Below are 20,833 nucleotides of genomic sequence, written 5' to 3' on the forward strand. Positions count from 1 at the left end.
GGGCAGATCACTTCTTTCTGAGCTGCAGTTAATATTAGAAATGTGTCACAAAATGCTTTAGAGTTTTTGAAAAAGCATTTTGAGTCTTAACCCCTGACTCATTTGATCCTCAGAAAAGCCCTTCAGGTTATCACGGTTATCATTACATTACGGCCACTATTTATAGAGAAGAAAACAGGCTCTATGAGGGAGTGTGTTGATATTTTTATTGACACATGTGCATCATCAACAATGATAATAAATAAAATAGTCATTAGAGTTTACTGAGCATGTGTCACTGTTCTAACCATTTAAAATTTATTTGCTTTTAACTGTCATACAACTCTACAAGGTGGTTGATAACAGTATTGGATAGACAGTGTCCCCCAAAAGCTCGAATATGAGACAAAGCAAAAATTTTCAGATGTGAAACAATTCGATTAAGAGAGCTGTAACTTAATCAGTAGGTTAATCCACTGATATAGATTAATTGAGTGGTAACCTTAGGCAGGTCCAGCGTAGCTGGAGAAGGTAGGTTGTGGGGGTCATGCCTTTGGAGTTTACATTTTGCCCCTTGGAAGTGGAGCTCTCTCTGCTTCCTGACTTTTGAGTCCTGAGCCGCGTCTCTCCTCAACACCCTTCCACCATGATGTTCTGCTTCACCTGGACCCTGAGCAATGAAGTCAGCTAAACCTCTGAAACCATGAGCCAAAATAAAATTTTCCTTTTCTAACTGTTCTTGTCAGGTCTTTGGGTCACAGTGATGAAAAGCTGACTAAAACAGTCTTGTTCTGAGACATGGAAAAGTTAAACACTTAGCCTGAGATCACACAGTGAGGAAACGGAGGAGTCACGATACAATCCAAGGTAATCTAGTTCCAGAACCCATGCTCTTGCCCAGAAGCAAGAACAAAACAAGCCGTTGAGATAAACTCCTTTCTTTAAACACCTCGCAGTCTAGTTTGGGGGAATCAGACATATACATCATGTCCTTACAATTCAGTTAGACAAAACACATAAGACAATGGAACAGAGGGACTCCAGTCCAATATGGTGGAGCTCAGGTTGAAAGTCATGCTCCTGGTTGCATAATCAGTATGCATCTGTTTTTTCCTTCATTCAATAAACACTTGCTACAAAATACTAGGGACTGAAATCATGAAGATAAAAGGACCTGGTTCTTTTCTTGAAGAATCAATAATCACAGTCCAAAGAAAGCATTTCCCAACTATAATCCCAGCAGCTTGGGAGGCTAAGGCAGGAAGATCGCAAGTTCAAAGCCAGCCTCAGTAAGGCCCTGAGCAATTTAGTGTCAAAATAAAAAATAAAAAGGACTGGGGATGTGACCCAGTGGTTAAGAGCCCCTGGTCCATCCTCAGGACCAAAAAAAAGAAAGTATTTTCCAAACCACATCAAACCAGCTACAATCTTAGTTCCAACATGAACACATGAAAAGTCCATTGATCTTGAACTGCAGTGAGGACTCTTGGCTCTTCCCATCTTCTCAAAGCCCTTCCCATCCCCCACTCCCTCAGCATCACCCCTAGCACTGCCATGAGGAAGCACAGAGAGAATTCCATTACACTCATTTAGCGGTGTTGGCCTGATTTAATATGACCTCAAGTTAAATCACTTCCACTAATGCAAATTTAATTGGGGTCCCTGTAATCCCCAGAAGCGATTTTCTTTTCAGGAGGCTGGATGGCAGGTCTAACAGAAGAACTGTACTTGGAAAGAGGGTCTGCAGCTTAAGTCTCTTGGGGAATCCCAGGAATGTGCCAGTGGCCCCACATTCTTTAAATAACAGCTAGAGTTTTTGAACTAATCCCCACAAAAATGTCTTTGAAAGAAAAACATGGCTCAGGTCTCCATATCTGCTTCCTTTTGGGGTCAAAAATATCTCAAGGTACACTTTCCCTAATAAAAAAATATTTTGGGGATGGGGCAAGTGCGATTGTAACTAGAAAGGCAAGAGCCGGAGCTTCATTCTTAAAATAACTGTTCAATTTCAGCTATAAGTTTCACTTTCAAGCTCAGAGTATGTGAGGTGAAACTGAAAAATATGCCTGATTCCTTGTCTTTTCCAAATATGGTTAAAGTTCTTCATTTTTCTGAATAATCTCAAGAACAGCCCCTGAGCATAGGAGCAGAAAGACAAAGTCTTGAGACCGCCCCAGTCACTGCCGTGGGTGGGGTGTATTATCAGTCTTTACCATATAAAGTGAGGTCGACTCTGCTTCTCAAAAGCCAGGAGAGAGAGACCCACTGATGTCCAATCTGTGGGTCAACTACCATTTCTGCCTGCAATGACATTGTTCCACTGTTAGACGGGCCCTGCATAACTTGGCATCTGATGCAGGCCTGCAGCTGGCTGGCAAGACCTTGTTGATTGAGGTAATCAATAAGAGTACAAAGAACCAGCATGTTGGACATGCTTTGCCATCTTGGCTCCAAGTTGGAACCAGTGTGCCCTGCTTAGTCCAAACCAGCTCTCCCTGCAGTCCTCTCTACATGGAGTGCTTGTGGCAGCCTGGCCTGGCTACCTGATCTTCTCTAACTAAACTTCACCTGGGTCAACCTACTCCACCCTGACCCATCTTCAGAGCTTCATGTCTTCCAAGGTCTCTTTTGGATCTTGGGCTCTAAATACAAAACTGGTCTTCCTTTTCACTATTAGAAATCAGCTTTGCATGCCAAGCTTCTCAGGGATGGACACACAACCCTTGATGGATTCCTCTTCACTCTAAACCTGTGAAACTGAGGGAGTCACTCAATGGCTCTTCTCTGAACAGAGATCTCCTTCAGACTTTCAGTCCAAATATCAGCTGGCATTATTTATCAGGAGCAGCAATTTGAACCTCTCAGAGCAGCAATCCTGTCAGCAGCCATGTGCATCCCCAAAGCAATAACTGTAGGAGGGTATACAGATGGCGCGGGATCCTTTTGCTTTGAATTACAACAGTGTGACATGTTTCATCTTCAGAATAACTAGAGTGGCATGGACTCGAACTTGGACACTCCAGTCAAGGTGGGGTGGAAAAGCTGCAAGACTGGTGTGGTGGATGGCCTTGTCTAACTTCCTCTCTTCTGATCTGGAAGCCAAGTAATTATGCTTGCCAGCTGACCAGCAAAGGGTGACTCTGGGAGACATAAGCGGGAACAGAAAGGAGGCCCACGGGCTCAGTTTCCACCCCAACATTACTCCTGAACAGATTTAGCCAGCACCCCATGAATTTGAACTCCTGAGATACAGGCCTGGCCGGGCTGCTGCCTATCCTCAGTACAAATCTGTTCAACGACTTCCTGTTGTGCTGAAAGCCTGGGGCCCTTCCCTACGTGGTCCCGAGACTCAGACACCTGTTTGTCTTTTTCCAGTGTCTTCTGGTCAAAGAAATCAATTAAACATGTCCGCTGCTGCAGGAGCAAGCACACAGCAGCAGGAGAGGCCCTGGAGGCCGAGCTCTGTTTCACTACTCTAGGTTCCAAGCACGTTCCAAAAATATAACCCCCACTGCCAAGGCAAACTTACTTTGATAAAACACAATGTGCAATCTCTAATGTTGACAGTGAACAGATGGAACTTTGATTTTTGTTTTTAAATCTGTTCTCGGTAAAAGAGAAATAGACATAGCACACTTTGATATTTTTTTTTTTTCCTGAAATGTGGGCTTTTGATCTCCCCCATCACGTGGATACCCAATGTTGAGAATCCTTCAGTTCTCTCTCCTGGTTTCCATCGATTCCTGCAAGGAGGCCTTGGTTGACTGGCCTTGCTTTTCTCATTAACCAAATAAATGTTGCTCGCCCCATGTCCATTCCATCTGGCCCAAAAAAGTAGCAATGTGGAGGGCACACCAGAGTGTCCTCAGACCTACAGGCAGTGAAACAGTGGCTTCCAACAGTCACACGCAAAGTGATGGCTGAGTGGCAGAGGTGAGGGCAGGTACCCCCACCTGCCCCAGATATTGCTGTAATAGACAAGTATCATTTTTAATAGACAAGTATCTTTTTTTTTAAAAACAGTGGGCATGTCATGAAAAACTGGCTGTAAGACAAGTCCCAAGGGATCACGGGCCATAAATCCCTCCTAAGCAGGTCTTCCAGAGCTGCGGACACCAGTCACAAAATGTCCTTTCCAAGTCCTCGTATGAGTAATTTCTGATAGCCATCTTAGAATGCCAGCTAGGCTCAGGATGTCCTTAGGGGAGGGAATGTTGAGCCACACATGTCTCTATTCCCTTGACCACGGTTGTATGGCAGCAGATTACAATGGACACTGAGAGCTTGGTCAGGCCCTAGGAATCAGAATTGTTTGGTTAGATGATAATGGGTGTGGCTGGGCCTTACAAGGGCTAAATTTCAAGTTTACTTCATGCTGACACTTTTTTTCCTTCTACCCTCCAAGAATCATTAAGAAAAAAATAAGAGAGAAATACTCACAGCAAGGGACCAGGGCTTGCAGTGGTCATGCTGACTCCAGGATAAGAGTGGCTTGGCCTCTGGTGGCAATCACAGGGGATCCTCAGGCAGTTGGGCTGGTTCAAAGAGACAAAAGGTAGATTTCTGTGGGAAGGTTTTGCTGACCTCTTCAAGTACTGTGCAGGGTCTCTCCATTCTGAAGGGCTTAGTGGAAAGGGAGGAGGTCTGAGGGAAGTTGACTGGTTAAGGAATTGGGTAGGATCACACGTAGGAATCTTATCTTATGCCCTCCCAGATTCCAATCTCTGCAGCACATTTCTCTAGAATATTCTACAAATATAAATAATTCCCCAAATAATGTTTTTTTTTCACAGAGAAAACAACAAAAGACAAGATTATACAAATATCAAAAATTTACAGAGACAAAGAAAGGATTGTTGGATTATCTTATTTTGTGAGACAGCTACAAAAACAGAAGTCCATTTCTGACTTGCAGATATTCCACATCTTCTTGGTGAGTCTATTTCCAAGACCCAATACCATGCTACACATCCAAGAGAAGACTGGTTATTTTGTGCACCCTGTCGATCTATGGCCCATACTAGATGCTTGTGGAGAGCAGCTGTGTCCTGCTGAATTACTTCATGATGAATAGAACAGTAGCCTTCAGACTGGGCCTAAGACAGAGGTACTCCATTCTATATAGCAATAGTTTGGCCTGGTTACTCCACTTTGATGTAAGTGCTGAGGTAGAATGACTTATTTGTATAAGTAAACAATCACCACCTGTCTAGCACAACCCAAAGCACAAACCAATAAATAAATTAATCATGCTAATAAAACTGTCCCAACCTGTGAACTTACTTAAATAATCAGAAGCACATGGATGTATGGGTGTATCAATCCCATATTAAAAACCAACCAACCAACAAACAAACAAACAACAACAAAAACAGGGCTAGTCAGGCATTGCGACACACACCTGTAGTTCCAAAGCCTGGGGAGGCTGAGGCAGGAGAACCACAAGTTCAAAGCCAGCCTGAGAACATAGTAAGACTCCATCTCAAAGTTAAAAGAAATTAAAAGAACTGGAATGTAGTTTGGTGTTAAGCACCCCTGGTTTTAATCTCCAGTCCTGGAAACAAAACAAAACAAACAACAAGAAACAGGCACCTATGATCTTATTGAACACCCCAGAACACTGAATGGAAGAACCCCTTACCTGAGACTCATAAAGGAGAAGCACCTCAAACCTGCACACAGCAGTATACTGAGCCCTGGTCACTCCTTCAGAGCTTTGCCCAGGAATATTGCCACAGGCTTCAGCACAGTGCAGTTTCTTCTGCATGTGTTGACATGTTGGCACAAGGACCACTCCAAGCTGACACCTGGGCCTGGGACCCTGGCCTAGAATAAGTTCCATTTCTGGCATATCTATGCCCTGAACAAGGACTTCAACTGGTTTGGAATCTTTCCTGACCATCTCCAGTGACCCTTTGCGTTCCTGTCTGCTCTGTGCTCCCTGTTTAGACTCCTGAAGCCACTTCTTTGGCCACCTTAACCCTTTCTTAGCCATTCTATAGTGTGTGACTGTGTGTGTGTATGTGCACGCACACACACATATGAGCGCGCGCATGTAGATAGCCATTCTTAACATATATGCATGCATACATATATATGTGTATATATATATATATATATATATATATACACACGCACATATATATGTACGTATCATATATAGAGAGAGATGAAATTGTATTAAGTATGTGACTTGAGTGTTACAGATTTAGTTGTTAAAATTGGAATAAAAGAACCTGTAATTGCCAGGCTTATGACTATCAAGTGATGCATGAATATTCGTGAATTGCATACAGCTGCTAAAAGTTGTATAGCCTGTGAATCCGTCGTTACTCAATAAATTCTGACATTGTAGAGCAACACCAGCATGCTTGGTGTATGTTAACAGTGTAACTTGTTTGTGATATAGTGTTCAATAAATATTTTGAGTGTTTTAAAAATTTAACTGCCCTTATTTGGTTCATGAGCATTTGATAAACAAGCAGGAGGAGGAGAATTCCCCAAATACTTCCAACTGGAACAAAGGTAGGAGCAACAAAAAGAAAACAAGATAGAAAACTGCTCATGTGATGACCACCATGTCGTCATGTGTGCCTGGGTAGGTGAGACTGTGGGGCCTGAATTCAAACTCCACTCCTGTGACACACCAGCGTGTTAGGTGGCATATCCCATTCTCAGTTTCTTCATCTTTAGCTATAAGCAGATTCCTCACATAAGAACATTTTATGCAAAATCACTTTGTAAGTGAGGTTGTACAAATAGAAGGTGCTAATTTTTATTATCAATTATAAAGAACCACATGGGTCTCTCAGCATCCTCTTAGGTTTTAAGTATCTGAACAACAAATTATCTATAAAAATGCAGAATAACCAAGGATGATGTTTTCATGCTGTTATTGCTGAGTAACAAATGATAATAAAACTAACACCCACTGGTAATCTCACAGCTCTGTAGAGGAAGGTCCTGGCAGACTCCGTTGGACCCTTTGCTCAGGGATTTAGAAGGATGAGATCAAAGTGTCAAGGGGGCTGGCTTTTTGTGGTTCTTCTCCAGTGAGTTTGGGGCTTACTTTGGTAGTGGGCAGAGTTCAGTCCTCGGGGTTGTAGGACTGAGGTCACTGTTTTCTCGCTGGCTGACAGCTATGGACCCCTCTCAGCATCTGCAGGCGGCTCCTCAGCCCTTGCCCCATGGACCCCTCCATCTCAGCAACGGAAAATCCCCCTTACATCCAAGTCTCCCCTCTGACTTCCTCTTCTGTTCTCAACTAGAGGACCACTCTCCTATGAAAGCAATTAGATTGAGTCCACCAGTGTAATTGTGATAATAAACCCAAAGCCAATTAATTAGTGACCTAAACTACACCTGCAAAGTCCCTTTTGCCATGAAATGTAACATAATAGTGAGTGTGAGATCACATCTTACAGTTCTGGGAATTAGGGGTCAACATCTAAGGGAGGAGACAGATCAGTGACCGTTGAATCCATTAGAAGATGGCTTTGAATAGCTGCATGGGTTTATTTTGATATAAATCTCTAATATTTGGGGATCATATCTATATACCTTCCATGCCTAGTACAATTTCAAGCAAAATGTGGGTCAATGTGGGTTTCTTGAACAGGTTTAAGACTTCTTTGGGGATCTCCACTTTGAAGTCTCAGCTCTTATAAACAGAATAATAATGAAACTATTTTTATTTGGTTGATAATTGTATACATTCCTCATTCCTCTGCTGCTTAGCAAAGCACCCAGCACATAGTAGGTCCACAATAAATAATGTTGAATGAAGAAATCAATGAATGAATGAAATGGGAGGATTTTTCACATAGGGTTAACTAAATATCACCTCTAATATCTACATACCAAACAGTGTTTTTGGAAAAAATATCTAGGGAGTGTTCAATAGTGTTCAATCATATTTGAATGATTGATTATTCAAAATATGAATGTTCAATGAAACCAATAGATATTTTGATTTTGACTTTGCCTTGTTCAAAGTTTATTATTATTAACATTTTAAGTTCCTCAGTGCTTTGTTCCACTAGGGTCTCCCTACCCTGAATAAAGCTGGCCTTACTCAGCACAGAGGGGCCAGTACTTTCTGACTGCAGGGAAATTTGCAAAACTCAAAGCAGTATTTTGCCTGAGGTGCCTGAGGAAGGGCCAACTCCACGGCCTCACATTGAAAGGGTTTCAGGATCTCTCCAGTCTGCCAAGGAATTCGACTGCACAGTACATCCTAGGCTGGATTCTAGCTCCTCAAAAATAAATGGTTCTTACCAAATAAAGCCCAGAAAATCACCTAGCACCCATCCATGGTAATGACAAGCTCTCCTCGCTGTTTCTGAAGCCTCCTGTTGAAAGCCAGATGGGCAGATATCAGATGGGAGCAAGGCGACTTCACATCAAAGGTGACAGCTGGCTGTGTGGAGGGAAGCCCAGCCCACCTTGCTGTGGGTACATCAGTGCTCTTGCTCTGGGCCCTTAGTGGCTGGTTATTAGTTAAAAGTTAAATCCCGCACCTTCATCAGATTATCTCTCCAGATGATTCTTTCATGATTCTTCTATTTTCCAAGTCGCACAAAAACCATTTCCCATGAAACAGACCCTAGCATATTCCTCCTATTAAACCAAAGCCATTTATAAAATTGGTAATCTCACACGCATGCACACCTGCACTAGATATATATGTGTAAACAAATGTTGTTGCTGGGCATGGTGGAGCACACCTGTAATTCCAGTAGCTTAGGAGACTAAGGCAAGGGGATGGCAAATTCAAAGCCAGCCTCAGCAACTTAGTGAGGCCATAAGCAACCTGAGACCTTATTTCAAAATAAAAAAATAAAAAGGATTGGGAATAAGACTCAGTGGTTAAGTGCCCCTGGGTTCAATTCATGGCAGCCCCCTGCAAAAAAAAAATGTTGTTAAATTTCAGACACATTTGGAAAATGCAAAATACCTAGAATGTAGTAGGGGCAGATGCTGGGAATCAGATACTTGTGCATACCAAGTTAAAGAAATAATACACTATAGTACATACTATAAATACCATAACATATTAAAAATAATGTGAATTATTATAAGTTGATAAAATTAATAACACTATTTAATAGTAGATCATGGTTTTATATTAATAAAATATGTTAATGTGTTTGTATTATATTACTTAAAATGCAAATACATAATATGCATTTGCCACACTGTTCTAAGCACCATACATACATCACTGTATCAATCCGGGTAACATTCACAGACATCCTCTGGCTAGTGGTACTGTTATCAGATCCCACCAAAAGAAAGGGAATGATGCAGAGAGGTTAAGTACTCTGCCCAAGGTCAAACAGCAGAGCTGGGCGTTGATTCCAGGGAGGCAGATCCCAGAGTCCCTGTGCTGACCTGCTAGACTCCACTACTGCTCACAGAAGTGGTGGGCTCTCTGGATTCTCTCACTCCATAACCTAATATTATGTGACTAGGTTCTGCCTCCTGCTGCCACACAGCTCTGGAAATCTTGCTTCAATTATACTGATCCTCATTTAGATTAAAAATAGAGTCAACAGGAACAAGTACAGTGAGGAACTCTAGGAACAATGGCCATGAGTGAGATTCCTTCCTTCCCCTGTTCAGAACCTATTCGTGGAGCGCTTACTGTATGCCCATCACTGACCTGAGCAGTAAACAGAAAACAGACAAACTGTTTGTTCAGGAAGCACACATTCCAGTGCAGGAGGCAGAAAGGAAAATCTTGGAAAAACAAGTCCACTGCAAGCTTACATACACTAGAGAAATGCAAAGGACAGAAGCAGCAGTGGGTCTGGTGGGCATCAGTATGGGATGTTCACTTGTTCTAACTATGTCCTCCCAAGTCTCTCTGCCCTGGTTATCCAAACACTCATGGAGGGACTTCACACATGCCATTAAAGTTGCCGACTAGTTGTCCCTAAAGTAGAGCTATCTCAGTAAGCTCAGTCTAATGTGCATGGAAAAGAGGACAAGGATCCAGTAAGCGTCAGACAGAGAGATTCAAGACAAGAGGGGCTCCACCCTCTGTTGCTGGAGGAAGTCTAGGAGGAGAGTTGGAGAAGGACCATAACCAGGCAGAAGAGCAGCCCCGGCTGCCCAGTAGCTGGAAACAGTGGCCTCCAATCTGAAAAGCCAATGAACTAAACTCAGACAGCAGTCTGACTGAGCTTGGGAATAGAGTCTTCTCTAGATCCTTCAAAAGGGGCACATCTTTGCTAGGACCTTGGTTTTGGCTTTAAAAAACCGAGAACAGTTGAACTTTCCCAGATTTCCCACACAGAGCACTGTGAGGTAACAAACTGTGTTATTCTGAATCACTAAGTTTGTGGCAATTTGTTAGTACAGCCATAGGCAGTTAACACCCTGACCCTTCAGACACACTGAAAGTGGCTGTGTGTGTGTGTGTGTGTGTGTGTGTGCAGCATGACGTCTACGTCACTGACGTTCTAGGACCAGTATTCTGTGGCAGAGGGCACCTGAATCAAGTAGCCTGAGAGTCTTCCTCTTCTTCCTCCTCATCTGCACCTATAGAAGCTCTCCTGGGAAGCAAGACCATGCAGCAGCATAAATGGTGGAGAATGGACACTTTTACTGTCTGATCAGGGACAAGGTCAACCTTCCATTTTCAGTCCTAACTGTGGGTCTCGTTCTTCTTCCCTGTCCTGGACTCCAACCCACCTCAAGGACAGCTACATAGAGTTTCTTTTTTGTTTGTTTGTTGCTATTCTTTTTTTTTTGTATTATTCATAGCAAAATACATACAATTTATTGTTTTAGCCACTTACAAGTGTCTTGTTTGGTGGCATTAGTCATATTCACATTGTTATGCAAACATCACCCTCAGCCATCCCAGGACTTTTCATCAATCCAAGCTTAAACTCTGTATCTGCTAATTAACACCCCACCATACAAAAGGTTAATCACTAGGTGAAAAAGCCATTAGGATGTTTGGGCATGTCACATAGATAAAACTCTCACGTGCATTATCTCTCTTGCTCATCACAGAATTTAAAAATAAAAAAAAAGGTTTTGGTCCCAGTATACTAGGTCTAGTGAGTGAAGGAGGCTGTGTTTTGACTGCAGTCTGTCCTAGGGACTCACAGACCACAGTCTTCCCAATGTGATGTTCAATACGTGATTATAATGTACATATCTTATGTAGATGCCCCACAACGGATTAAGTGTTCTGCAACTGAGAAATTCTCTTCTTTAGGTTCTGCACAGTGGTTGGCCTTAGGACAGCCAATAGAGGAAAAAGTTGTGGAAATAACACTTTAACTTTCAGGCACCATTTCAATGCAAAAAAAAAAAAAAAAATTCTCTCCAAGAACTGGAGTCAAGAAAATCCACAGAAATGGAGACAAAGAGATGCCATCCCAGAAGAGAGGGATGGATAAGATTTTTTTTTTAAGGGAAGACAACCATTTGTATCATCAACATTGAACATTGTGCACAAGCTACTTAACTTTTTTCCTGATTCTTCACCTGCAAAATGGGGTAACAGTAATATCTACTTCATAGGTGATTATGAGTGTTTCAACACCTTCAAGTGAATGTTCACATAAATTGCTCAAATATTCAGGTTGGGCATGGTGGTACACTCCTATAATGCGAGCAACTTGAAAGGCTAAGGCAGGGTGATAAAAATTTGAGGCTAAGCTCAGCAATTTAGTGAGATCCTGTCTCAAGTTAAAAAGTTAAAAGGGCTGGGGGATGTGAATCAGTGGTTCAGGCCCCTGGGTTCAATCCCTTGTACACTCCCCTCAAAATCTAAATTAAGCATGATGATTCTAATTTCCTCTCCAAACTATCACTCTAACTTCCTCCACTTCAGTAAATGCAATTTCTTTCTTCAAGTGGCCCATTCCAAAAACAAACAAGAAGCAAACTTTCTGTCATGACTCCCATGCCTGCCATAGTCATCCACAGAATTCTGTCCCTTTGACCTTAAAAGAGAGATCCGGAATCCCACCACTTCTCTTTTGGACTGTCAGAAACCTTGTTGAAGTCACCACTCCTCTCAGTGGGTTGTCTCAGTGACCTTGTAATGTTCTCCTACTTCTACTTTGGACCTCAATTGTCTATTCTCAGTTCAGTGGTCAGTGGTCAGTGGGATACTGTACAAACCATAAATGCGCACGTGGCTTTCTTGACCCAAAGCCCTGCCATGGCCTCTCACCCACTCACAGTAAACACATTCCCTTACATTTGTCTACAAATCCTACACAGTCTCTTCTCCTTCCAATCTTCCTCATCTGCCCCTCCCACACTCTCCCAGGTCATAATCCTCTCCTGGCTTTTCCTTGATAAAAAACTATGCATGCTTTTACCTGGGGCCTGTCCTGTGCTTTCCCCTCTGCCTGGAACTTACTTTCTCCGAGTCTCCACATATTTTTCCCTTTACCTCCTCTGGGTTTTCCTACAAAATCATCTCTTCCCTATGAACTACATGAATTTCAAATCCCAGCCCTGCACCCCACCATGCACACACCACACACACACACACACACACACTTCCTATCCTTCTTCCCAAGCTGTTGCTTTATTCTCCAGAGTGTAACGCCTGCATCACTTTTCTAATACAACTGTCAAATACTTTTTAAATGGTCTGTTTCTCTCCACTAAAGTATAAGCTGCATAACGGCATAAAATTGTTCACTGGTTGTGTCTCTGTTGCCTAGTAGGGCATTTCAACCTTGGCACTATTGACATTTGGGGCTGGATAATTCTTTGTGGTAGGAATCTGTCTTGTGTGGTGTTTAACAGCATCCCTGGCCTCTACCCACCAGTGCCAGGAGCACCTTCCCAGTTACAGCCTGCAAAATGCCCCCCAGTTCTGCCAAATGTTCACTAGGAACCAAAATCTCTGCCACTGCATGGGTCTGAAATAATGCCAGAAAGTAGTTCTCATCTCCAAATGTTCAGTAGAAGCCTTGATTGAAGGAATAAGTGGATATTAAACAAATTAATATACCTAAAGCACATAGAATCCTGCTTGGCACATGACAAATACTCAAGACATATAAATTACACTAATTAGGATGAATGGGTTTTTATTATTATTACTATTGCTGTGTTGTCTATTCTAGAATAAACCATAGAAACAACCAAACTATTGTGTGGAGCCTTAAGATTTGGTACAAACATCATTTTTTTTTTCATCACAATTCATATTACACATATAGAGCACAGTTTTTCATATCTCTGGTTGTATACAAAGTATATTCACACCTTTCATGACTTCATACATGGACTTTGGATGATGATGTCCATCTCATTCCACCATCATTTCTAACCCCATGCCCCTCCCTTCCCCTCCCACCCCTCTGCCCTATCTAGAGTTCATCTATTCCTCCCATGCTCCCTCTCCCTACCCACTATGAAACAGTCTGATGCTGGTTGTTTTAATGAATCATAATAATGGCTATTATTTATCAGATGGTTAGTATGTGCCCAATACTGTGAAAACACTTCATAAACTAGATTTCTTTTTAAAGTCATGTTAGACCAACATCATTTTAAAAAAGCAACTATTTTAAAAACTGCAATACCCAATTCACACTAGGAAGCACTGACACCTTGAGGACCACCAATTCATGAGCTTGTGTTGCCACATCAACTTCTCTCTGTGCAGACCTCAGAATGCATCATCTTCTGCATCTCTGCCTACATTTCAACTTCTTATAAATGTGTCACTGATTAGGAAGGTTGTGGTTTGGCACTGGTATTTATTTTTATTCCTGTCTGTTCCTGTTGGCTCGTGTAAAACTGTTCAAGTGAGTACTCTATGGTAGAGTTGCATCAAACATACATTGATATAATCTGCCCAAATTTGACTGTATAAGCTTGGCCAAAAAATAGAGAAAAGCATAATTTTCATTCAACATGAGTCTCTAAATGCAAGCCAATTACTTCATCTGGTGCTCAATAAAGCAACAGCAATCTGTTCTACCCTGGAGGAACAACTGGCCGTAGTAGCCCTAGCGGAAAGATGGGATACTATACACGAAGCCAAAACACTATATTTTATGGGAGATTTAGGTTATTTTTCATGGGAAATTTTGACCACATACACTTATAATTCATTCTTGTCTATAATCTTGACTTTCAATATGTCTTTGAAGAATAGCATTTTGGGGTAACTCATTTGGTAGCAAATTTTGTGAGGTTATTCATTGTGATTGTTTTCCACAAAACAATGAGATACTATAAAATGTACCAACAGACCCTGCTGAGGTTTTTAACAAGAGGAAAATGCATATATCTTATTAACTTTATAAGATATAAAAGTTCTGAGTTTCAAAACATATCTGACCATGAAGTCAGAAGAGAAATCTTGGGCTAATAAGTGGTTGTCAACCCACTTGCTGGTTTTTGACCCTGACTGTGGATGTCACCTCATGTTGTGACAATGCCATCATTCAAAACCCTACTTAATAAACCTTTCCTGATTGTTTCACAGTGAGTTGAAAGAACATACCATTTAATAACATACAAAAATAGGTTTTATACATAATGTAAGTTAGTACTTATTGTCTCATTTCCATATTTATAATATCAAATGAAAGCACAATGATAGAACCTATTCGTGAACCACTAACCGTAAGTACTGCTTGTTCTAAGGTGTAAATTTCACCATTATAATGATTGTGATCATCATCATCGACAGGGCTGGTGATTTGTCTTTGAAAACAACATTCCTGCTGCCCTTCCTTACACCTCAGCAATAATTTGGTTGAAGAACATTCTGAGATTTCAAGGCAAGTGGCTTGAAACCATCAATGTGTTCTCACAAGCATTATTTTATTTGTGCATTACAGACTTTATCAATGTGATTGTTAAATCTTTAACCAGAGTGATCAAGTAAAAAAAGAGAGAGGATAAAAATTGCCAGGCATAAAAGAGGAAACCTCATCGCAGATCCAATACACATGAAAAGAATAATAAGGGAATATTTTAAACAACTTCATATGAATTAATTTGATGAGAAATTGGTAAATTCTTGAAACTATGCAAATAATCCAAGCTCACTAAGAAATTAGACTGAACAGTCTACTATCTATTAAAGGAGTTAAATTCTAAGCTACATCCTTACAATTGGCCAGAATTGTTTCACTTGCTAATGTTTTAGAAAGATTAATATCAATTGGACACAAAGTTTTCCCAAAAAGTAAAAAGGAAGAAACATTTCACAAGTCACCTGGTGTGGTGGCACATACCTGCAATCCCAGTGTCTCAGGAGACTGAGGTGGGAAGATTGTAAGGTCGAGTCCAGTCTCAGCAACTTAGCAAGATCCTATCTCAAAATGAAAAAAAAATAAGGGGTGGGGAGGGACTGGTAAGATGGGGTATTGGCACAATGGTAGAAATAAAAATTAACACAACAGAATAGAAAATGTAGAAATAGACCATAAATGCAAGCTCAATTTATTGGTGACAAAAATCATAAGGCCATTTATAGAAAGAGGACATTCTTTTCAAGACATTGATGCAGGAAAAGTTGGACCTCCCTATGCAAAAATCAACCTCCATAGATACCTCACATATACCATATACACATGTCAATCTGAAATAGATCATAGAATATACATAAAACCCAGAGTTATAAAATCTCCAGATATAATGCCTGATGGATTCGCTACTGACAAGTACAAATGAGTAGACTCACCTGACAAAGCAGAACCTCAGCCCATGGGAGGGAAAGAAGGGAACCATCTTTTTTATGTTTGGTTTACCCTGTGAAAAGTATCAAGACATTGTTAAATTGTTGCCAGCTCAAAGTAACAGATAACTCCACAGGCCACAGTGCATTTGCAAGGCTGGGCCTTCTGGGTTGTCTCTGTGCTGAAGGACCTCACTGGATAAGAATAGAAGAAGCCAAAGGATTTGGAAGCTAGAGAAGTCTTAATGGTCACCGAATGGACCTGTTTTCAGGTCCTAGGGAACATGCATACCCAGCTTTTGCAATAAATAGACATATCCTTAAGTTTACAGAGCTGATGAAGCATGCCTTCCTTCTTGAAATCACAGTCTCTGAACTGGAGATGAAGGTTTTGTTGCTAATGTATATTTGGAATGAATGTATTTCATTCAAATTTGTGTTTGTCTGGAAAAGATTAAAATAATTCAAAGAAAAATGCATGGAAGAAAATTCTTCATGATCTGGTCAAGCAAAGATGTCTTAGGGAAGGCACATAAGCCATAAAATGTAATAAATTGAACTTCAAATTTTGAAATTTCTGCTCTCTAAAAGACATAAAGCATAAAAAATAATAAAAAAACAGATTAGAAGAACCATTTACAACCTATTTACTGCATAACTTATCTCCAGAATACATAAAGAATACTTAAAATTCAATAATAAGAACACAACAATCTTATTTTTTAAATAGTGAGATGTGAACAGTCACTTCACTGAGAGAGGTACAGATAGTAAATAAGCTCCTGAAAAGTCACCCAACATGTTTATTCACCAGGGAAATGCAAATTAAAACTACCATGAGTCATTAGTGCACATTTATCAGAATGGCTCAAATTAAAACAAACAAACAACAACAACAATAACACACACACACACACACACACAAAAACAGCAGAAAATATACAGAGGGACTGGGGCTCCCATGTAGAGTTCCAGTTATTTTCTCCTTTGAGTCCCAGTCCAGTCTCACACAGAGTTCAGGTAGTAGGAAAATAGCATGGTGCAGTCAGTTAGGGTAAGTGAGGCATTTTCTTGTGGACGAGCACACCATTGCCTCAGAACCCAGGATCTCCTTCACAGCCGGCAGCATCCCTCAGACATCTTGTCATGGGCCCATAACAGACTTAGGGCCCAGGGGCTGCCTCTCTGCATACACCAGTGCGGTCCTGCCAGGGTAGATGCACCTGTGGGCGGCTCGGCTCCCAGCTCCTACTCAGAGCCCGGTGAGCACACTAATCAGGTCCATTCCGTGGATAGAGCACTCCTCTGGAGATGACTTTAGCTCACACCCCACTCCCATTCCTGCCCCATGGTTCTTAGGTAAGGCACATAAGCCATAAACTGTGATAAATTGAACTTCAATTTTTGAAATTTCTGTTCTCTAAGAATCTGTCTTAGAACCACTCCAATCTGTGATTTTTCCTTCTCACTTCCTTTCCTTTCTTCTTCCCCAGAAGTATCAGACCTGCATGGTGATCTGAAGTCTCTCCCTACCTTCTCCCTATTCTCTCTACAATTCATTTTATGGGCATTTTCCTAAATCTCTTACATATTAATCTAGTCTTTACATCTACTTCAAATTAATTCACAAGCACTTATCTCCAAAATAAAAACATGAGTTCAAAAAGTCTGCATTGCAAGACTATGGAACATAATATTGAAAGGATAGAAGCAACCCAATACCCCTGAATTTATAACTGAACAAACAAGCTGGAAACCCATATTATGGAATACTACCCAATAATAAAAGGGGAACAAAGTACTGATCCTTGCAATAAATGGATGAATCACAAAACATTGGGAAATTCATTTATATGATGCCTTCTATTATTCCACTTATATGACATTATGGAAAAGACAAAATGACAGGTACAGAAATAAGATCAGTGGTTGTCAGGGACTGAGAATGGAGGGTAGTAGCAACTATGATCGAGATGGGGAGATCTTTGTGGGTTAATTGGGAGGATCTGTATCTTGATTGGGGCGTTAGTTACATCATTGTATGCATTTCTCAAGCTACTTGGGCCAGGCATAGTGTTGCGCACCTGTCATCCCAGCTACTCAAGAGATTAAAACAGGAGGAGCACAAGTTCAAAGTCAGCCAGGGTACTTTAGCAAGACCCTGCCTCAGAATAAAAATTTTAAAATTTTCTGGGGATGTAGGTCAGTGGTAGACCACCCTGGGTTTAATCCCCAAGCATAGAAAAAAAAAAAAAAACCTACACCTAAAACAAGGGGTACATTTTACTTTAGAGTAATTATATCTCAATAAAACTGGGTTAAAAAAAAAGAAAGAAAAAAGGATAACTCTCTGGGAGCTAAAAATCCAGGAAAATTCCAAAATGGCAAGATCCAGTATAAAGAGTGGTCTGATAATAAGCCCAAAAGCATCTCAGGCAAGGAAGTTTAGATAGAATGTTGGGGACTACATTGGCTTGGGTACAGGACCTACTCAGATGCATGAGCCCCATCCAAAGCTACCACAAGGGCCTGTTCTCTGTCCTGCCACCTCACTGAATCCAGCACCCAAAATAAATATGGCTTCTGTTACTTTTCCCAATTGTGGAGAAATACTCCGCTCCCCTCCCTCCCCTCCATGATGCCTGTAAGACAGAGAGAATAAGTGGTTCTCTAAGAATGCAGAAAGCACCTTGGTGTCAGCAAATCATCTCTTCTTTAGTTCCCAAATGTGAGGTGTGTGCTTGTTTTTCGTTTAATAACAGAAGCATAAAAAGGAATTAAAATAAGTTTTGTCTGAAACTTAAAAATCCACAGACGTAATGAGCTTTGCATCTGCCCAAGATTATATGAAAGATGGAATGTCACTTGTGGATCCCATCATCATCAATTTATTTGATTCCAGTCTATGACTATTGTGGGCTGAACTGTGTCCTCACTCAAACCCATATATTGAAGTCCTAACTCTCAGTACCTCAGAATGTGAGTCCCCTTGGAGAGAGGGTCCTTAAAGAGGTAATTAAGTTTAAATGAGGCTACTAGGGTAGTCCCTAATCCCATGTGACCAGGGTCTTCAGAAGAAGAGGAAATTAGGACTGAGACACACAGAGTGAAGATAGATGTCAAGACATGGAAATAGTCATCTACAAGCCAGAGACAGGCCCTCAGAGACACCAACCCTACAGATACCTTGATCTGGTCCTGAATCCTGAAAATATAAATTTCTCATGTTGAAGCCACCCAGGCTTCACCCAGTGACTTTCCCTGGAGCATATGCATCAGAAACACAGGCTCTCTGGATTAGGAATCTGTCTTGCTAGGACCAGGCCAAAGCCTCCTCAGATAATATGTCAGACACTCCCAATGTGTCAGACATGACCCAGCCAGGCAGGACACCAATCCCAGCCTCCAGTTTCATCTTAGCAGGAATGGGACAATGGTAGTACAAGACTGTGTAATTTCTTGGTGGCATGTGTGGCATTAAGTGCCCATATTTGAAAATGGACGGTGTAGGCATTGGTTAGTTTTATATATTTTTAGCCAGAACAACTTTTATTTCTGAACAAATTTTATTCCTGAATATAGCACAGATTTGTGTGCCTATCGCGGCTCCAAATGCTACAGGGAGCTAACCTATGTGCCAGAGTAATTTTAATAATAATAAAAAGATCAAAACAATTTAAGAATCGCCAGAAGAAAGCAAAAGAGAAAGACAAATGAGACAACATGCAAAGAACACAGATTTGAGTGTGTTCTCTGGGCCAGACGGGGTGAATACAGAGAGCAGCGACAATCCCTGTCCCCTAGGGCAGCCAGCATTGAGAGTGGACTGTCTGCACAGCAGCGTGGCACACAACAAGGACTTTCAAACCAGAATGGCCTGGGTTTGAATCCAACCTTCATTGTTTAATGCTCTACTTCTTTGGTCAATTTAAAAAAAAAAATTTCCATTGGTCAATTTTCTATCTGCCTGGGGACTGTTTCCTTATGGGTAGTTTTATTATTGCTTAGAAAGCATTTATCAATTATCATTATTCATGTTCATTGTAAGCTATTAAATTGTTTGAAGTCATTGATTAATTGTCATTATTCACATTCAGTGTAAATTGTTATCATTTGTGTGAGAGTTTTGGATACTGAGAAGCAATTTTGACATACTTTTTTGTTTTTATATCCCCAGGATGTCTCTGTGAGGTCAAGGGAGGGTGTCTTTACATCTGGTTCACTAAAGAAACTGACAGATGAAATTACTTGACCACGATCACACAGGAGAGTTTTAGACTCAGTTCCATGTCTCCTCATAATTCTAAGCTCTTTCCCACCAGTGCCTGGCCTTCTGCCTCACGAGAGGTGATGAGGAGGGCTTCTGGTTGCTCTGGGCATAGATATCTTCCAAAAATCCATTTTAGTTCCTGAAAATTAATATCAACAACCCATAAGCCAAGCAGACTCCGGCCATGCCAGACACATGCAAGTCTGCTACACTCCCTTTGCTAGGATGACTGAAATCAGCAATGATGATCTTCACAAGAAATTCACGCACATTCCCTGGGGCTCCCTGCCTGGAATCCAGGTCAGTTTAAAAACTCATTTAATGCAACTCTGCTTTGAAAGGCAACACTATTGGCATGCTCAGAAGCACATCTCAGAAAGCACCCTGCTCCTTAAGCATGGGAGGCTGAAGGCAAGGGCCATTAACTGGCCTCCCGATTCTTCATCACAGAATTCTCCCAGTGTGGGATCTGAGTGATCGCAGGGTCAAGGGCCATTTGCCTAGAATGTGCTCTCTGATGTCGAAATGTCTGGGTCTGGACCTCAGGCTGTAGACAAGTATTACTCAGATTACCAAAAAAAAAAAAATATATATATATATGTAGCCCTCAGTAAAAAAAGATATTTACATCATGACCCAGTTATAGTTATGTCTGAAAACAGTGGGTAGAGAAATCAGTTTAGTGAGAGCAATCAGCGCTCTTAAAAACTGAATGAAATGGAACGGAACAAAATAGAAAGGAATGGAATAGAAAGGAATACAGAGTGCATGTAGTAGTATAAGGATTAAGAACCTATATATGTTTTCCTACTGTGTCTATTTATCATCTATCAACCTATCTATGAACAGGATACCACGCTTAATGTATTTCTTGCTGTGAGTCATGGTCAAAAAACGTTTGA

Source organism: Marmota monax, unplaced genomic scaffold (assembly GCF_021218885.2).
Source record: "Marmota monax isolate L192 unplaced genomic scaffold, Marmota_monax_Labrador192_F-V1.1 WCK01_AAM20220418_F8-fsc00003, whole genome shotgun sequence".
NCBI classification, from domain to species: Eukaryota; Metazoa; Chordata; class Mammalia; order Rodentia; family Sciuridae; genus Marmota; species Marmota monax.